This window comes from Schistocerca americana, chromosome 6 (assembly GCF_021461395.2).
Source record: "Schistocerca americana isolate TAMUIC-IGC-003095 chromosome 6, iqSchAmer2.1, whole genome shotgun sequence".
Lineage (NCBI taxonomy): Eukaryota > Metazoa > Arthropoda > Insecta > Orthoptera > Acrididae > Schistocerca > Schistocerca americana.
In genome coordinates this window covers 472,604,027-472,624,610 of record NC_060124.1, presented here as the reverse complement: position 1 = coordinate 472,624,610, position 20,584 = coordinate 472,604,027, and the positions used below count along the sequence as shown (strand labels likewise).

The following is a 20,584-nucleotide window of genomic DNA, read 5'->3' as shown; positions in this document are numbered from 1 at the left end:
ATATTTCATGTAACATAAGACGTATGGGGACATTTGTTACAATTTTGCTGCAAGATATCAATGAATCGGGCAATGTGCAACAGTTTTACTGTAAACTGCTAATTTTTAGAATAATTTGTTACAATTTGCTGTAACATCATGATATACAGGGTGTTACAAAAAGGTACTGCCAAACTTTCAGGAAACATTCCTCAAACACAAATAAAGAAAATATATTATGTGGACATGTGTCCGGAAACGCTTAATTTCCATGTTAGAGCTCATTTTAGTTTCGTCAGTGTGTACTGTACTTCCTCGATTCACCGCCAGTTGGCCCAATTGAAGGAAGGTAATGTTGACTTCGTTGCTTGTGTTGACATGCGACTCATTGCTCTACAGTACTAGCATCAAGCACATCAGAACGTAGCATCAACAGGTTAGTGTTCATCACGAACGTGGTTTTGCAGTCAGTGCAATGTTTACAAATGCGGAGTTGGCAGATGTCCATTTGATGTACGGATTAGCCCGGGGCAATAGCCGTGGCGCGATACGTTTGCATCGAGACAGATTTCCAGAACGAAGGTGTCCCTACAGGAAGACGTTCGAAGCAATTGATCGGCGTCTTAGGGAGCACGGAACATTCCAGCCTATGACTCAAGACTGGGGAAGACCTAGAACGATGAGGACACCTGCAATGGACGAGGCAATTATTCGTGCAGTTGACGATAACCCTAATGTCAGCGTCAGAGAAGTTGCTGCTGTACAAGGTAACGTTGACCACGTCACTGTATGGAGAGTGCTACGGGAGAGCCAGTTGTTTCCGTACCACGTACAGCGTGTGCAGGCACTATCAGCAGCTGACTGGCCTCCACGGGTACACTTCTGCGAATGATTCATCCAACAATGTGTCAATCCTCATTTCAGTGCAAATGTTCTCTTTACGGATGAGGCTTCATTCCAACGTGATCAAATTGTAAATTTTCACAATCAACATGTGTGGGCTGACGAGAATCCGCACGCAATTGTGCAATCACGTCATCAACACAGATTTTCTGCGAACGTTTGGGCAGGCATTGTTGGTGATGTCTTAATTGGGCCCCATGTTCTTCCACCTACGCTCAATAGAGCACATTATCACAATTTCATACGGGATACTCTACCTGTGCTGCTAGAACATGTGCCTTTACAAGTACGACACAACATGTGGTTCACGCACGATGGAGCTTCTGCACATTTCAGTCGAAGTGTTCGTACGCTTCTCAACAACAGATTCGGTGACCGATGGATTGGTAGAGGCGGACCAATTCCATGGCCTCCACGCTCTCCTGACGTCAACCCTCTTGACTTTCATTTATGGGGGCATTTGAAAACTCTTGTCTACGCAACCCCTGTACCAAATGTAGAGACTCTTCGTGCTCGTATTGTGGACGGCTGTGATACAATACGCCATTCTCAAGGGCTGCATCAGCTCATCAGGGATTCCATGCGAAGGAGGGTGGATGAGTATATACTCGCTAACGGAGGACATTTTGAACATTTCCCGTAACAAAACGTTTGAGGTCACGCTGGTACGTTCTGTTGCCGTGTGTTTCCATTCCATGATTAATGTGATTTGAAGAGAAGTAATAAAATGAGCTCTAACATGGGAAGTAAGCGTTTCCGGACACATGTCCACATAACATATTTTCTTTCTTTGTGTGTGAGGAATGTTTCCTGAAAGTTTGGCCGGACCTGTTTGTAACACCTTGTGTAGGGCAGTTTGGAACATTTCTTCTGTAACATTTTCCGGATGTGATATTTTGTTACAATTGTTGCTGTAAAATCGATGTATGAGCCGATTTGTTACAGCTTTGCTACAACATGTAGTGTAAGGGGTCATTTGCTACATTTTGAGCAACATGGAGCAGTTTGTTACAGTTTAGCTGTAACATGGTTTTTGATGGAGTGTTTTGTTACATTTTTTGCTATTACATAGCGATGTTTGGTGCAGTTATCAACATTTTTCTTGAACATGTCGATGTATCAGGATATCTTTTATAATTTTGCTATAACATCGCAATATATCGGACAATTTGTTACGGTTTCGCTATAACATATCAATGTATAGGGCAAACTGTCACAATTTTGTATAACACAATGATGTATGGAGTAATTTATTGCAATTTTGTTATAACATGTGAATATATAGGACAATTTGTTAAAAGCTTGATGTAACACAGGGATGTAGGGGGCTGTTGGCAATATTTCTGCTGTGATGTAGAGCTGTTTGTTACAGTTGTGCTGTAACATCGTTTTGGATGGGTCGTTTTAGCAGTTTTTGCCATAACATGGCAATGTATGGGGCAGTTTGTTAGAATTTCGTGTAACATGATAATTTATGTGGGTATTTGCTACAATTTGCCGTATCATGTCAATGTATAGGGTAATTTATTAAAATTTTCCAATATGTATGGAACAATTTTTACAATTTTGCTATAATATGAATGATATGTTACAGTCTTGCTGTAAAATATTGATGTAATAATGGCAAGCTGTCATGCAGTCTCCACTATGTGATAGCACAAATTAGCATATCAGCAGAAGACGACAAACATTTTGTACTACAAGATAATTTAACAAGCTATCATTGGGGCCGCTACGATGTTTGGCTTACTTTTATATCGGTTCTAGCGGATCCAAGGTGAGTTTTTCATGGGAATAACGTTGTTTACAGTGGTACAATTATTGCACTATTTTCATCAATAAGAACCCTTTAAGTTGTAAATTAGATCATCAGTAGTGTCCTTACATATTCTCCAATGCTATGGAAGACATCTTCACGTATATTGATCCTTTAACATGTCGTGGAGATATCGAACTAAACTCATTGGCTAATCTGTAAATTATATCAACAGTGTCAATGAGAAGGCCACACATATTTTGATAAGTAATGCAGATAATTTAAATGTGGAAACATTTAACTAAGGGTCCATTGTGGCTTGCAAAATGTGGTACATATATTGAACTTCAATCATCGACGAGTGCTGTTAACCTGTACATTTTAAATCAATAGTTCTACTGAGTGAAACCTGTGGTTTTTTTCACATTACAGAGCAATTAGGTTATGGCAATAGTGCCATAAGTGTCTCGTACTCAAAATCGTTACGTGTTTCGTTAAATAATTTTATTTGTTGCAAGTTCAGATTTTTGTTTGTGATCAGAGTTCTATATTTGTACTTGTATATTACAATAAGCAACCTGCGTGTGTTTTTTACTCGAAATCTTTACATGCTTGATAAATAATTTTATTTTGGTTCAAAGATCATATTTTTGGATAAACTTTCGTATTTGTGTGTGGAACATTGTCGATTATTTTCTTTGGCAATGCTGTGTTCATGTCTCGTATTCTGAGTATTACAAAGTTATATTTCTGTATTACAAAATACGCAGCTTAAATGATATATCGAGTTACAGATCTTGTCAAAATGGTGCTTCGTCAATTCATTTGTCTTTGGTTATGTTGTGTGCCTACATCTTATATTTGGAGCATTATCGTTAGATTTTGGTACTATTTAATACTTGATTATAGAAAAGAAAAAAGCGCAGTCTGTAAAATTTTTAGAGAGTCTTGGCACCATAGTTCTAATTGGTATGTGTTGCAACTTCCTCAAAACTTGTTTTTTTTTACATAGCCCCATTTAGACAAAAAAAAGTGTCAACAGCCTGCTTAGCATGCTATTTTCAACCACACGTATTGCGTACTAATACAGAAAGTAACCATTACTGAGAGGGATGAAATTTACTGATGAGACAGTACAACGTTTGACACAAACAGTTTTTACTGATGTATAAAACAGAGAGAGAGATTAAATATACTGATGAGGCATAATTTTCGATGTTTACGCTTTTTGGTAGATGCTATAGGTGTGGAAATACAATGAGTTACACCCATTATGTATTTCTTAATATCGTGTTTGCACGTGAGGTTTTATTCAGGATTCCAATACACCATAGTATTCTCCACTCTTTTGGCTACAAAACCCTATGTTTTAACATTATCTCGTTCAATGCGACGGCCTTACGCCACTTTACTGAGAGGGTCTGTATGCCTTCATCATAGCATTCTACAGAAGGTGCGAGATCCCAGCTATGTGGTTGATGAAGAAGAACAGGCCAACGAGTTTTGTAAACTCCTCCTGGGTGCGTAGACGTGTGTGGGGCCTTGCGGTGTCACCGAGAAGCAGAAGTTCGTTTGCGTTTTTGTGGCGACGAACACGCTGAAGTTTCTTCTGTAGGACATCAAAGAGAATAAGCCCTTCGGAGTCTCAGAAGGCCGTCGCCGTGAGTTTACCGGCTGCTGGCGCGGCTTTGAATCTTTTCTGCGGAGGTCAGATGGTGCGAGGCCACTCCATGAATTGCCGTTTTGTTTCCGGTTCGAAGTGACAAACCCATGTTCAGTTGCCTCTGACGATGCTCGACAAAATAATGTCACGATCAGCCACGTAAGCACAAGCAATTCCGCACCGATGGTTCTTCGTTTGTCCTTATGATCTTCTATTAGGAGGCGAGGAACCCAGCAGCCACACACTTTTGACTACCCCAAACAACAGACGTGTTTATCGGCACCACCAACAGAGACGACCAGTTGTGCAGCGAGGTGTTTCATTGTGATTCGTAGATCACCTCGAATGAGAATGTCCGAACATTCCTACATTGCAGGAGTCACAGCTATATGCGGTCGGCCGGCACGCAGTCGATTGGACTGGTATGCGCAGCCTTGTTGCTATAATGACGGACGCCTCGCCCAACGATTCACCGTGCTTTTGTTCATTGCCAGGTCTCCGCAGACATTCTGCAAGCGCCTGTCAATATACGCGGCGCTCTGGTTTTCCCCCAAAAGAAACTCAATGACAGTTCTCAGCTTGGAACGCACCTCCATTACATTACGTATGGTTCTACCACCTACCGGAGCTTCATAAAACTATAGGGGCTGAAGGGGGAATACTCCACGACGTACCATAATAAACTCTGAATTTTTTCAACCGAAACTGGTCGAGCAAAAAGAATGTGTTGCATTACTTATTGAACACCCCTCGTAAATTAACACACACGCCAGGCAGAGATACAAAGTTTAGATACATGTTGTGTGCAAAAAAAGTCTCTAGGGCTATAAGAGTAACGAAACTAAACCAGGAGGTTATCAGGGAATCAATTTCTGATTCAGCCATTGTTATACAAGGTAAATAAATAGATCTTATAATTACATGTTTCCCTGAGACATTTAAGTCCCTTTTTATTATCAACGACAATGATCGAAGCAGACGAAATGCATTAAAATTTGTGCTGCGGCCGGGAATCGAACCCGGGTCTTCTTATTCACTAGGCAAATAATGCTAACCATTACACCACCGCAGTACTACGGTCAACATTGCTGCACGAACTATTTAAGGTCAACGGTGACAATGTTCTTCTCGTTCCAAATCAGGACAGAAAGGCAAGCACATAACTCTGACCATCAACCAGAAACTGGAGACCAACAAACGCTTGCAGAAAGGTGAGAGCAGAAATATTTTGATGAATGAATTTGATATTGGCTTGTCAACCGTTTACGACATAAACAAGATGAACTAATGAAATTTTCTGTCAGTCGGGAACAACTGAAAAACTGGCTTCGAGCAAAACATTTAAAAAATCAGAACTGCAACAGTTCAATAGCGTATCGGATAAGTGGTTCAGCGCTATATGCTCCGAAGGAAAGCGGTAATGGGGCCAATGTTCATAGAAAAGCCAAACAAGTTGCTCGTGATTTAGATTTTGCAGAAGGTGAATGCAATGTTTCTAATGGTTGCTTCAGGAAGTTTTAGTTTCGACGTGGAATTCGAAGATTTGATGTAACTGGAGAATCACAATCAGCAAACCAGCAGAAAAATACAAAGACGAAATTCAAAAAATAATCGTAGATACACTATGTGATCAAAAGTATCCAGACATCCCCAAAAACATACTTTTTCATATTTGGTGGATTGTGCTGCCACCTACTGCCAGGTACTCCATATCAGCGACCTCAGTAATCATTAGACATCGTGAGAGAGCAGAATGGGGCGCTCCGCGGAACTCACAGACTTCGAACGTGATCAGTTGATTGGGTGTCACTTGTGTCATACGTCTGTACGCGAGATTTCCACACTCCTAAACATCCCTAGGTCCACTGCTTCCGGTGTGATAATGAAATGGAAACGTGAAGGGACACGTGCAGCACAAAAGCGTACAGGCCGACCTCGTCTGTTGAATGAGAGAGACCACCGACAGTTGAAGAGGGTCGTAATGTGTAATAGGCAGACATATATCCAGACAATCACACAGAAACTCCAAACCGCGTCAGGAGCCACTGCAAGTACTATGACAGTTAGGCGGGAGGTGAGAAGACTTGGATTTCATGGTCGAGTGGCTGTTCATAAGCCACACATCACACTGGTAAATGCCAAACGACCCCTCTCTTGGTGTAAGGAGCGTAAACATTGGACGATTGAACAGTGGAAAAATGTTGTGTGGAGTGACGAATCACGGTACACAATGTGGTGATCCGATGGCAGGGTGTGGGTATGGCGAATTCCCAGTGAACGTCATCTGCCAGCGTGTGTAGTGCCAACAGTAAAATTCGGAGGCGGTCGTGTTATGGTGTGGTCGTGTTTTTCGTGGAGGGGGCTTGCGTCCCTTGTTGTTTTGTATGACACTATCACAGCAGAGGCCTACATTGATGTTTTAAGCACCTTCTTGCTTCCCACTGTTGAAGAGCAACTCGCGGATGGCGATTGTATTTTTCAACATTATCGATCATCTGTTCATAATGCACGGCTTGTGGTGGAGTGGTTACACGACAGTAACATCCTTGTGATGGACTGGCCTGCACAGAGGCTTGACCTGAATCCTATATAACACCTTTGGGATGTTTTGGAACGCCGACTTCGTGCCGGGCCTCACTGACTGACATCGATACCTCTCCTCAGTGTAGCACTCCTTGAAGAATGGGCTGCCATTCCCCAAGAAGCCTTCCAGCACCTGATTGAACGTATTCCTGCGAGAGTGGAAGCTGTTATCAAGGCTACGGGTGGGCCAACACCATATTAAATTCCAGTATTACCAATGGAGGGCGCCACCATCTTGTAACTCATTTTCAGCCAGGTGTACGAACATAATTGTGGTGTCACCGCCAGACACCACACTTGCTAGGCGGTAGCCTTTAAATCGGCCGCGGTCCGTTAGTATACGTCGGACCCGAGTGTCGCCACTATCAGTGATTGCAGACCGAGCGCCGCCAGACGGCAGGTCTAGCCTAGAGACTCCCTAGCACTCGCCCCAGTTGTATAGCCGACTTTGCTAGCGACGGTTCACTGTCTACATACGCTCTCATTTGCAGAGACGACAGTTTAGCATAGCCTTCAGCTACGTCATTTGCTACGACCTAGCAAGGCGCCATATTCAGTTACTATGAATGTATTCTGAACAGATAATATTGTGAATCATCTACCGTCAAGAGCGACGTTCATCATTAATGGATTAAAGTTAAGTATCAAACTAATTTCGTCCGCTTTCTGAATTCTCATTCCTTGTCATGTTCCAGACCTCACGTCAGTATAGTTCTTCCCTCCTCACGCCAGCCTGCGTGAGCTAAAACACGTGCATTTCGGCCTCCACTAGTAACACGGTGTTGGCTCTTCTGCCAACACAACAATAATAATGTAATAGTTGACCACATTAGCAATGCCGATGAAACAGGCCTATTGTGGCGGTGCTCACCAAGATCTACTCTAGTAGGGGAGATGAATAGGTGGCTAAGGACCAAAAAAAATTGACAGTTTTGATATGTGCTAATAAGTCTGGAAGCCGCCGAATAACTCCTTTTGTATCTGGTAAATCCGGAAAATCTTGGGCATTTAAGAATGTTACGAACTTGCTTGTTCGTTATGACACTCAAATGCTCAAATGACCGCCACTCTTTTCAAAAACTAGTAATTTATCATCTTGTACCAGAAGTCCAAGAAAGCTTCAGAAACCTTGATCTACAGATGACAGCAAAGCCATCTTCCTTTTGAATAACTGTCGAGCAAATCCGCCAAGAGCTGAGTTAGTTTCTGGAAACATATTTGCTACATTTCGCCCACCAAATGTTACATCACTGATTCAAACAATGGTTCAAGGAGTAATCCAGAACCTTAAATGTTTTTATAGGAGTTTTCTCGTTCACAGGCTGTGTGTGATGTAACAGACTTTCAAAAAAAGTTTATCGTACAAGATGCCGTCTATGCTGTCGTCCTGTCTTAGGGTTCAAGAACAAAAAGTTACTTTACAACGGTGCTGGAGATAACTTTGGCCAACTGCAGATCCTAATGAGGAGGATTAACGTCCCGGATCGTTCTCTGAAGTTCTGGGTGTTTCAAGAAATGAAAACAACAACAGTCTTTTGGAAAACTTATCTGAAGGTGAACTTGCAGAGTGGATTCAAATGGACAGCAATGAACTTACCGAGCAGGAGCTAACAATAAGAGCATTATTCAAAATCGAGTAAACCATCAACCTATTCGCAATCTTGGAGAGAGTGACTCAGATGAAGAAAAGGAAGAAAAGGAGAGAAAACGCGGCACTTTTTTTGAGCGTAATACTGATTATAATGCATCTGAACTTATTGATTTACACATCATTAGAAGTAACTTTTATTCCGAGTGACAAAATCTCGAAAACATAAAGATGTTGGAGATTTTTTAAAGTGAAATAAAATTTTGTACAATACCTGTATGTAAACTATACTGAAGCGCCAAACAAACATGTGTAGGCATTTGTATTCAAATATAGATACGTAAACAGGCAGAATACGGCGCTGCGGTCGGTAACGCCTATATAAGACAACAAGTATCTGGTGCAGTTGCTAGATTGGTTACTGCTGCTACAATGATAGGCTATCTAGGTTTAAGTGAGTTTGAACGTGGTGTTATTGTAGGCGAACGAGCGATGGGAGACAGCATCTCCAAGGTAGCGAGGAAGTGGGGACTTTCCCGTACGACCACTTCACGAGTGTACCGTGAATATCAGGAATTCGGTAAAACATCAAATCTCCGACACCGCTGCGTCCGGAGAAAGATGCCGCAATTACGGACCAACGACGACTGAGGAGGATCGTTCAACGTGACAGAAGTGCAGATTACTACAGATTTCAATGCTGGGCCATGAAAAAGTGTCAGCGTGCGAACCATTCAACGAAACATTATCGATACTGCCTTTACTCGTGTACCCTTGATGACTGCACGACACAAAGCTTTACGTCTCACCTGGGCCCGTCAACACCGACACCGGACTGTTGACGACTGGAAACATGTTGGCCGCTCGGACGAGTCTCGTTTCAAATTGTATCGAGCGGATGAACGTGTACAGGTATGGAGACAACCTCACGAATCCGTGGACCCCGCTTGTCAGCAGAGGACTGTTCAAGCTGGTGGAGGCTCTGTAATGGTGTGGGGCGTGTGCTGTTGGAGTGATACGGGACCCCTGATACACCTAGTTGCGACTCTGACAGGTGACATGTACCTAAGCATCCTGTCTGATCACCTGCTTCCATTTATGTCCGTTGTGCATTCCGACGGACTTGGGCAATTCCAGCACGACAATGCTACACCCCGCACGTCCAGAATTACTACAGAGTGGCTCCAGGAACACTCTTTTGAGTTTAAACACTTCCGCTGGCCTCCAAACTCCCCAGACATGAACATTATTGCGCATATCTGGGATGCCTTGTAACGTGCTGTTCAAAAGAGATCTGCACCCTCGTGCTCTTACGGATTTATGGACAGCCCTGCAGGATTCATGGTGTCAATTCCCTCCAGCACTAATTCCAACATTAGTCGAGTCTATGCCACGTCGTGTTGCGCCACTTCTGCTTGCTCGCTGGGCCCTACACGATATTATGCTGGTGTACCAGTTTCTTCGGCTCTTCAGTGTACCACTACTGCTAATAATAATAATGACACTCATTTTTATTTACAAACGATCTGGTAGACTGAGCGTTTGAGCTTTCTTACTCGTAAAACACGTTAACTCGATGAGCCTTCATCTTCCCGAATCTTCCGATGACATCGTTATGCCACGTGTCTCGGCTTTCAACTATTCGTAATACTTGTACAGCCGGCCGGAGTGGCCGTGAGGTTTTGGGCGCTACAGTCTGGAGCCGAACGACCACTACGGTCGCAGGTTCGAATCCTACCTCGGGCATGGAAGTGTGTGATGTCCTTACGTTAGTTAGGTTTAATTAGTTCTAAGTTCTAGGCGACTGATGACCTCAGAAGTTAAGTCGCATAGCGCTCAGAGCCATTTGAACCAACCAAAACTTGTACATAATGTCAAGGACAATCAAACAATTTAAAATCAATGATGGAAAACAGCCTATTTTAAACTGAGTGACAATCCAAATGTCGGCCGGTGTGGCCTAGCGGTTCTAGGCGCTTCATTCCGGAACCGCGCTGCTGCTAGGTCGCAGGTTCGAATCCTGCCTCGGGCATGGATGTGTGTGATGTCCTTAGGTTAGTTAGGTTTAAGTAGTTCTGAGTCTAGGGGACTGATGACCTCAGAAGTTAAGTCCCATAGTGCTCAGAGCCATTTGAACCATTTTTTTGACAATCCAAATCCTCAATATTTGTTTTCTTTATGACGGTGTATGACGACTGGTTTCATACCCTGGAGGTATATCCTCAGGTTATACAAAACTAATACTTCTTGTGTCACGACTTCCAAGGTGCAAATGCTCATAGAAATACGTCACTCCTCGGTAAAAACTTGGATGAAAAGCCAGAGGGGCATCCCATCCGAATCATGCCTGATTAGTTCGAGTAAAACCGGTCGTGATACAGTGAAAACACAGTAAACAACTATTGCGTATTTGGACTGTCAGTCAGCTTAATACATACTATTTTACCACCTCTGATTTTAAATTGTTTGATTGTCTTTCACGTTATGTACAAATTCTTTAGCTCTGGTTGCCCGCCTTATACGGTTATTTGCATTCGGAGTACTGGTTTTCCAGCTGAGGTACAAACAAGCAAGAGCTGATCAGCGATCTTGGGCCATACCGTTCTTTAAATACGTTTTTATTCATTTAAGACAGTAAAAACTCCTTTCAACTGAAACAGTTGTTGCAGGAACGGTGGCAATTAGACAAAATAGTCTGAAAGGTTCAGGAAGAATTTGACCAATTTCATTCTCAGTCATTCGTTTGATAGCGCCTCCCACACTGACAGTGTGAAATGTTTCTATATGCTGGGAACAAAATACCGTCTCCAGCTGCACACATAACCGCGAGCGATTGAAGGACGCGCTATAATGAATCAAAACCGCCTCCAGGGAAATGCTGAGCGTAATTGGCAACTGAGCAACAGCGCCTAATTAAGGCAAGAGGAGTTCATCACAATGTGAAAATCTTGTTTCCAGCTGTGTTACAATATTATTCAATACTTCAAAGTACATCTGTTTGTATATTAACATCAATGGATTGCCAATGCATTCATCCAGCATTACAGTTCTATTCATGGAAGCTTCTGGTTGCGAATTACTCGAGCGTTTTGTGGAATTTGCAAATCGATCAATTTACCCTCATTTGTTAAGTTTTTCATGTAATCTATGCATTCTTAGACAGCATTGTCGTATAACTGTGCATCATCGTTCTTTTTTTCCTGAAGAACGCTTCTCTTTTAGTGGTTGCACTAGAGTCTGGACTGTCAGTTATTTCACTTAAAAGCTCAGTTAGTCCAGGGCGGTTCTCGTGAATGGCAGCTATTCTGGCGTTACATTTCCATCTAGTAATGCATTTACCAACATTACTGTCGAGAATTGCTTGTGGAAGGGTGGGGCGGTAATTTCACGGACTTTAATTTGCAGCCTATTTAATTCGACATATTCACTGCACGCGGAGCAGCTAACGAAGAGAGTCCTAGAGAGGCGACACCATAGCTGCTGGTCTCCCATGCCACCGCAGCACTTCTATTCCTTGCAATGACATCAGGTTACCACGGCAACCCAGCATTTGCGGGCGGCCTGTAATGGCTGTGGCCTCCCTGTTACATCCTTCGCTTCTCCGTCTACCTTAGGTCAGTGTTAAGCTTTAGCACTTTGACTTGCTCTCTAGTGCTGGCGGTTTAGAAGAAACAGCACAAACTAACGTCTTTCTCTCTCTCTGACCAAAGTGCAAAAAAGTTTACTGTAAAGAACAATTACTGCTGCTACTACTACTACTATTACTACTGTAGGCGCCCCGGTGGTCCCGGTCGACTACGGAGGACTGAAAGCCGACCAGTTACCTCTCCAGTTGTCAGGATGCTAGGAAATGACTGTGGACGCGTCAGAAACGCCAAAGAAACATTATTAATTCATGATACCTTTATTCCTGCCGAGTACAATGTGGCCCACGTAACACGGGCTGGCTGAGCTTGGTGATATCAACGACCTTCCCCGAGTCCTCGCTGGCTCGGAGCAATGACACCAGCTTCGGGCCGCACCAGTCTTGTTAGTGCAGTGCCACATGTGGTGACGTAGTGGTGGGACGCGCGTGGTTGGCGGCACCAGGCTGGCCGGCCGGCTCGGCGGCGAACAGCAGACCGCTGCACATAGGAGGGTCTGGGTTGGAGTCCCGGCGCTGTCAGCACGAGAGGCGTTCTCGTAGTGCGGAGTGTACTCTATCCCACCCCATCTTCTTGCCTGCTCCTCCTGATGGCTCGTCCGCGGTGGAAGGGCGGAACGGGCTGCAAACCCCCAGTGTCGTCGGCTCACCCAGTTGTGACTGCGGATGCACAGGGCCTAGGCCCCGCACGATCTCGACGACGGCTCACTGATGTGGTCAGCGTTGGCGGCGAGCGAGTCTGCCGCGATGTCTGCTAATCCTGGGTTGATGAGTGACAGCGGCAGCAGAGAGGACCAGAGCTGGTACTGTCCCCTCACGTCTGCTACCGGATGGGCCACCTTTACTGCAACATCTCCTTAATAAAGATTAACATGTCGATCACCGAGCTGAGCGCCACGCAGCGTCCCAGTACACATCTAACTGCAAGTCTAACTGCGAGTGCCTTGTTGCTATCAAAGCTGGCGTATTTAAAGGAAGCACGAGCGACGTCCTGACGTCATGCTCGTTTCTAATGAATGCATTCGTTCCACTTATACCGCTGATTTATCTGTCGTACTCGCGCCTTAGGTGTTCTTGCGACAGAGTTACGTGTTCTTACAGCAGACTTACGCGAAGTTGTGAAATACGGTACAGCTGACGCTACACCTCTGTCTTAAACTCTACGAAAGTCTCCATCTAACACAAACCCGCATGCTAACCAATTCTCTCTCTCCTGTTGTGTGTAACCAGGCTACTGCCCTTGTGTGACGACACATTCTGATACTTGTGCACTCCTCTTATGTCTTGGCTAACCTACTGCCTCTGGCTCTCGGCATAGGCAACGAAACTTTGACAATATTCCACGTTTCCAACTCTTTACTATTCCGCGACACTATACTACGACCAGAAGAATGAGGATGCCTGGCCTCCTTTGTCTTCTCTGATCAGCCAATGCTGCCTAGACCGCCAATAACATTGCACAATAATTTTGTGCAATTTATTGAAGTTCTCCCTAGGTTTCCCAATAATGTTGTCGATAATACTCTGCACTAATATTTTGGTTCAGAATGTTGATGATAAAGACGCCCCCGCTGTGACAATTGGTCTGCTTTGTTTCAAACAGCAAAACAAAGGTCACAGTCAGTTAAATATCACTCATGAAAAAATGTTGAGAGAATGGAGGTTAAAGGACAAAAAAGATTATCACGGCTTTTTTTGTGTTGATGGTCCATCATTTGATACATTACTGGATTACTGGAAATGCTTGTCAACATAATAGGTGGCCCCACACAAAGTTATTTGCTCCATGTCCCCCCCCCCCCCCCCGTCCCCTGTCCCACGGCCCCGTCCCACCCCCCTTGAAATCCGAGGTATGGTGTTTTTATTCATTACAAAATTCCTATACATTTCCATAAGTGATTTCCAAAGATTCAGTTAAACCTATCATTTAGCGAAACGTAGCACCATGTGCCTAATGCAGTGAGACAATACTACGGCTTTAGCAATTGCTGTATAATCGTTTGTTTTAAGTACTGAAGTAATGTAATCGCATGTGTAACAAAAATTGAGTGCAGAATGAGATTTTTACTCTGCAGCGGAGTGTGCACTGATATGAAAGTTCCTGTCACATTGAAACTGTGTGCCGGACCGAGACTCGAACTCGGGACCTTTGCCTTTTGCGGGCAAGTGCTCTACCAACTGAGCTACCCAAGCACGACTCACGCCCCGTCCTCACAGCTTTACTTCTGCCAGTACCTCGCCTCCTACCTTCCAAACTTTACAGAAGCTCTCCTGCGAACCTTGCAGAACTAGCACTCCTGAAAGAAAAGATATTGCGGAGACATGCCTTAGCCACAGCCTGGGGGATATTACCAGAATGATATTTTCACTCCGCAGCGGAGTGTGCGCTGATATGAAACTTCCTGGCAGATTAAAACTGTGTGCCGGACCGAGATTCGAACTCGGGACCTTTGCCTTTGGCGAAGTACTGGCAGAAGTAAAGCTGTGATGACGGGGCGTCAGTCGTGCTTGGGTAGCTCAGTTGGTAGAGCACTTGCCCGCGAAAGGCAAAGGTCCCGAGTTCGAGTCTCGGTCCGGCAAACAGTTTTAATCTGCCAGGAAGTTTCAAAAATTGAGTGGATAAGCATCAGTTCTCGGGAATATTGTTTCCTGTGCCACCTTTAACATTTAGTTGTTGTAGCATGATACGTCTCAAAACTGATGAACTGATTTACGTCAAGAATGGCAATTTTAGAGTCCCGCCCCCATCCCCTTCTCCTACTCCCCTAGATAAATTTCTATGAATGCCCATATTCCCACAACCCGAAAACAAAATACTAGAATGACAGATGAAATTTCGACAAATCAGCGTCTAGTACAATACCTTCCCACTGGCAGTTCTTTAAAAGACTCGAAATTTTCAAGTGCAGCTTCACCTTAAACTATTTGAGACATAGTTAAGGAAACGTGTCACACAGTGACGCGTGCACTAAACGATTATATTCGGGCAGGTAATGTATACACACACATAAATATCTACACTGAATGTTTCAGAAATAAGTACAGAATTTTTATGGTATGATAGGTTGGATATAGGCAATCATTTTAAGGAAACGAACATGGGGTCGCTGACTCATATTTGGTGCGCAAGACAACGCCAAAGCACAGAAACATCACTGTACAGTGTGATTACTGCAGTAAATACTCGAAGTGTGCGCCCGTTGAATTGATGGTATAACTCAAGCCGCCGAACGACGGTGGACGTTGGGTATTCTTTCATTGAGTTGATCTCGGACGTCTTCTGCAGTAACAGCAGTTCGAACTACGAGTTCTTCCACAGGAGTTTGATACACAGTGGCCTTCACGTGGCTCCAAAGATGAAAATCAGGTGGTGTGAGATCTTGCTGGTCAGTGAACAGATCCATTGCGTTCAGCCCAGCGTCTACGAAATCGCCTGTCCCAGAATATTCTCACTCGATTTGTGAAATGGGGAGGTCCCCCATCATGCTGAAAGAACACTCGTCTTCTAGTTTTAAGTAGCATTTCTTCGATAAGACCGGAAAGTACGTGTTCGAGAAATACGCAGTAAACACAACCAGTCAGACGGTGTGGAAGAATGTAAGGCCCCACTACTTGGTTGTGGTTGATTCCTGCCCAAACATTAACTGAAAATCGTTCCTGAAAGTGATGGACAGCTTTACCTCGAAGACTTCCACGAGGCCATACATGGGAGTTGTTACTGTGGAATATTCGTTCGCGGGTCAAAGTCTATTCATCAGTACACAGAACAAAGTTTGCGAAGTCGGGAGTTAGCGTTCTTTGCTGCCGAAACCACACGCCGAAGTCGTTCTGGATTAGAAGATCACTGGTAGAAGGTCCTGTACCTCATGCAGCTTGTAGGGATGACGATGGTCATCATGCAGAGTTCTCCAAACACTGCTAGAACTTGCATTTAGAGCATGAGCAACGGAACGTACGCTATCTGAAGGATTGTTGTCGAACATTTGCGTGCACGTTCCTCGAAACCAGGATTTGTACATTGCGCGGTCGACCACGAGCATGGAAACCTCCCTCTAATGTGCCCCCCTCACGGAGAGACGATCCACAGCAGCAGATGTTCTCTAATTTGGTTTTCATCTGTTTGGATAACGTTCTGCGAACAAACGCCGTGCTCTTTCCATATTGCCTGCAACACCAAAGTCCAGGTGCATGTCTGCAAGTTCATTTCACGTGGAACGTTCCATGTCCTACATATGATAACACAGACAATCTTTTTAGGGTTGCAAGTGCGTACCATTGTTCCGAAACACACTACCTTACCTTTGGTACAGCACTTCATCCTCCACGGCTTCTCCCGCTATTTTCTGAGCAATAACTTGTACGATTCATTCTCAACATTTCTATTTTTATATCATTTGCTCTAACATTGCACAATGCCGCCAAAGATTTATACAGGGTGATTATAATAAAAGTTAAACTTTCAAAACGCTGTAGAAATAACACCACTGGTCAGAATGATGTAAAAATTGGAACGGAACATTATCGGAGAAGAGGGAAAACATACGTGGCTCAAATGGTTCAAATGGCTCTGAGCACTATGGGACTCAACTGCTGAGGTCATTAGTCCCCTAGAACTTAGAACTAGTTAAACCTAACTAACCTAAGGAAATCACAAACATCCATGCCCAAGGCAGGATTCGAACCTGCGACCGTAGCGGTCTTGCGGTTCCAGACTGCAGCGCCTTTAACCGCACGGCCACTTCGGCCGGCTAAAACATACGTCAGAAGAAAAAAAATATAGTGTGAAAATTGATCAATAGATGGCGCTGTATGTGTCAGAATACGTAAATGAAAACCCCTGTCATGCGCACGACCCATTGAAGTTGGTATAAACACGTCGGGTGCACAGCTTTTCGTCCCACCCAACCCGAAAGTGACACCACCCCAGATGTTGTCATTGCCTCCGCCAACCTCATTGGGCGTATCGCCGTCGCCATCCTTGACCCCACAGGTAGCGATCACCTCCCTGTCCTTCTCACCATAATGTCTGCTCACCGCCCCCCTCCGGCTCCTAACCGTGCATCCCTCCCAAGGTCGTCCATGACTACCACCGTGCCAATTGGGATGCCTACCGGGAATCCATCACCACCCAGGTCGAAAGCCATCCTCTTACCTATCGCCATCCTGATGCCATCATCCACACCTCATCCTTCCTTCAGAAGGTAATTACTAACGCCGTGGAGGCCCATGTTCCTCCTAAAACCATCCACCCCCACCGTCCCACTCTCCCTCCATGGCTGTCCTCCTCCTCTGTGAATCCCGCCGCCTCTATCGCTCCTTCCTGCGCACTCGTGACAGGAATACACTCCAAAGACACCGGCAAATACAGCGACATGTACGGAACCTTATTACAGTGAAGAAACGCTGGGTCTGGTGCCAGACCTGTACACAACTCAACACCACCCTCCCTATCAACTCCTCCAAGTACTGGTCCACCTTCCATCGCCTTACTGGTTTCCATTCCACGCCCCACTACCCCCTTCTCCATAACGACCACCCCCTTCCTGACAACCTCAGTAAGGCCAAACACCTCGCTTTCCACTTCCGAGGTCTTCTCCATCCCAGATGATCCCCACTTTGATTATTCTCTTTTCCCCATCATCACGGAACGTGCCGATACCTCGGTCGCTCCACTTGCTCCTAGTCTCCAGTACTTGGGGCTGTTACCCCCCTCTGACATCAACATTCCAATCACAGCACAAGGCATTAAACTTATCCTCCAGTCCAAATGCAACACGGCCCCTGGTCATGACTGTGTCACCTACCACCACCTTAGAGAAAGCCCCTATTCCTTCCTGACTGTCCTCGCCCATCTCTGTAACGTCATCCTCTCTACCAGCTTCTACCCTGACCTGTGGAAGACTTCCCGCATCCTCTTATTCCTCAAACCCAACAAACCCCTTCTGTCGCCTCTTCCTATTGTCCCATCTGCCTCACCTCCATCTTCGGTAAGGTCTTCGAATCCATCCTCTCCCACCATATCCATCAGCATCTCAATCAACACCATCTCATCCCCCTTACCCAGTGTGGCTTCCAACTCTCCTTCTCCGCTGAAGACCAACCTCTTAACTTCGTTCACCTTCTCTCCCTCCAGCTCAACTCTCATCTCTCCGCCATTTTTGTTTCCCTCGACCTCCAAAATGCCTATGACTGTTTATTGCATCCCGGTCTCCTCTTTAAACTCCAATCCTACGCCCTGCCTATCAATTTCGTCCATCTGGTCACTTCCTTCCACTCGCGCTGTCTTTCCTATGTCACCCTTCACAACACCAACTCCCATATCTTTTATCCCGCTGCTGGCGTCCCCCAGGCCTCTGTCCTCTCCCCTTTCCTTTATCTCTTGTATACAGCTGATATGCCTAAGCCACCCCCACCAGTCCACCTTCTCCAGTACGCTGATGACACCGCCTTCCTGGCTCCGTATCCTACCCTTCAACGGTCCCAATGCACCCTCCAAACCCACCTTAACCAGTTCACCACTTGGTGTAAGCAGTGGTTCCTCTGTCTCAACCCCTCCAAAACCAAGGCAATCATCATAGGCTGCACCATCCACTCCTTCCATCTCCATGATTTCTACCTCACCCTTTATAGTCATCCCATCCAGCTCACCCCCACCCTGAGATACCATGGCCTCACCCCCGACTGTCACCTCACCTGGACCCCTCACCTCCTGACCATCCAGCCAAAAGCCCATTCCTGCCTCCACCTCCTGAAACGCCTATCTGGCCGGATATGGGGATTGCATCCTTCCACCATCCTCCATACCTACAAATCCCTCATCCGTCCTATCCTCTGTTATGCCAGTGTTGCCTGGATCTCCGCACCCACCTGCTTCTACAAGGCCATCCAAATCCTTGAATGCCATGCGCTCTGCCATGCCTTTTGTATCTATCTTCCTTCCCCCACATGGCTCCTGTATGATCTCATCCCCTTCCCCCACCTTCTCCTGTTCCTCCAACATCTCCGCATTCTTTACATTGTCCACAGGCTTGAACCACCCCAACCCCTGGTTTCCTCCTTCATCTCCACCCCCTGCCCATTGCCACGCCTCTGTCGCTGTATCCCTCCCTCTCTCCACCTCCACAACCTCCATCTCCTTCATCAAGGCAACTTCCAGCGCCTTCCCCTCCCGGATGATCGCCGTGATATATACCCTTACTTCCAACTATAATCTGGTCTTGTTCCCACCCTCCCAGGGCCCCCTTTTTCCTGTCCCCTCCTTCTCCCAGAGCGGATTTTCCTCCTTCCCCCCCCCCTTGAGACCTTGCACTCCATCCTTGCCTCTTTCCCTCCCACATCCCTCCCTACATGGCCCTCTTTGGCGCGCCCCCTGCCCATGTCCTCCCCTCTCTTCCCCTCCCTCCCTTCTTCCCTTCTCCCTCCTCTCCTTGCGCCTGGCAGATCCTCCGTTTTGATCGTCGTCAGTGTGCCACATCAGTGTTGTGTTTAGTGCTGTTTCTGCTGTGTGTTGAGAGGTGTGATTTTAATTGTGTGCTGGTATTGTACTTAGTGTTACTGTCAGTGTTTGTTATGTGCTACGCCATCCGTCGATACTTTTATGCTCCGGTCATACAGCGCCTTGTGTTCTTTTAATAGTCCCAGTGTGTGGTTTTTTGTGTGCGCTACTTTTTTACCGTTTTATCTCCATTTTACAGTCGCCCATTTTTTGTCTATTGTCTTCCATGATGTTCCCCCCTCTTTATATCTATGTTCACCATGTCTTCTCCTTTGTTACTTTTAAATGTCTTGTATTGTTTGATCTATGTCTTTCGGCTGAGGAGCAGCACATATGTGCTGCTGCCAGCCCACCCCGATGGGGAATTGAAATACAATAAAGGAAAAAAAAAGCTTTTCCTCCTTTCACGTCTGCGATGTTCGCCACGACTGTCTCAATGCAGAATAGCGCTCTGCTTGTAAAGCTGTATTACAGGAATAATGACTGTGCACACGTCACTCTGCAGAAGTTCTGGACACTGAAGGGTTTGAAGAAAGGCGTTGGTCCGATGACTGCCGTGGGTCTGAAGAAAATGACTTGGAAATTCGAAAAGACGGGTTCCTTTGGTGTTCAGCCTGGTACATGGAGGAAACGAATTTATTCGACATCAGTGGAAGCAGTGGCCACAACAATGCAGGAGAAGACGAGTGGTAGTTCGCAAACGTGTAGCGCACGGAGAATTCCCTGAACATTTGGATATACCTGTGAGAACAGTGCGTAAAATCCTGCAAAACATCCCTCATTGCTATTCATTCAAAATTACCCACGTGCACGAGTTGCTTCCCGTTGACCTGCCAGCAAGACAGACCTTTGCTTTAGAATTTCTCGCTCGCATGGGAGTGGACAACGATTGGCCATGGAAGATTTTGTGGACAGACGAAGCCCACTTCCATATGACAGGATATGCCAATACACAGAATTGCCAAATATGGTCA

At 45.3% G+C, this 20,584-nt stretch overlaps 2 non-coding genes across 2 annotated transcripts; one reads left to right on the top strand and one right to left on the bottom strand.

Annotated features, from left to right (window-relative positions):
* Positions 1-14,234: 14,234 nt before the first annotated feature.
* Positions 14,235-14,309, bottom strand: Trnal-caa. Its single transcript has one exon. It is a non-coding gene; the product is annotated as a tRNA-Leu (tRNA).
* Positions 14,310-14,620: 311 nt separating this feature from the next.
* Trnas-cga lies at positions 14,621-14,695 on the top strand. Its single transcript has one exon. It is a non-coding gene; the product is annotated as a tRNA-Ser (tRNA).
* Positions 14,696-20,584: the final 5,889 nt, after the last annotated feature.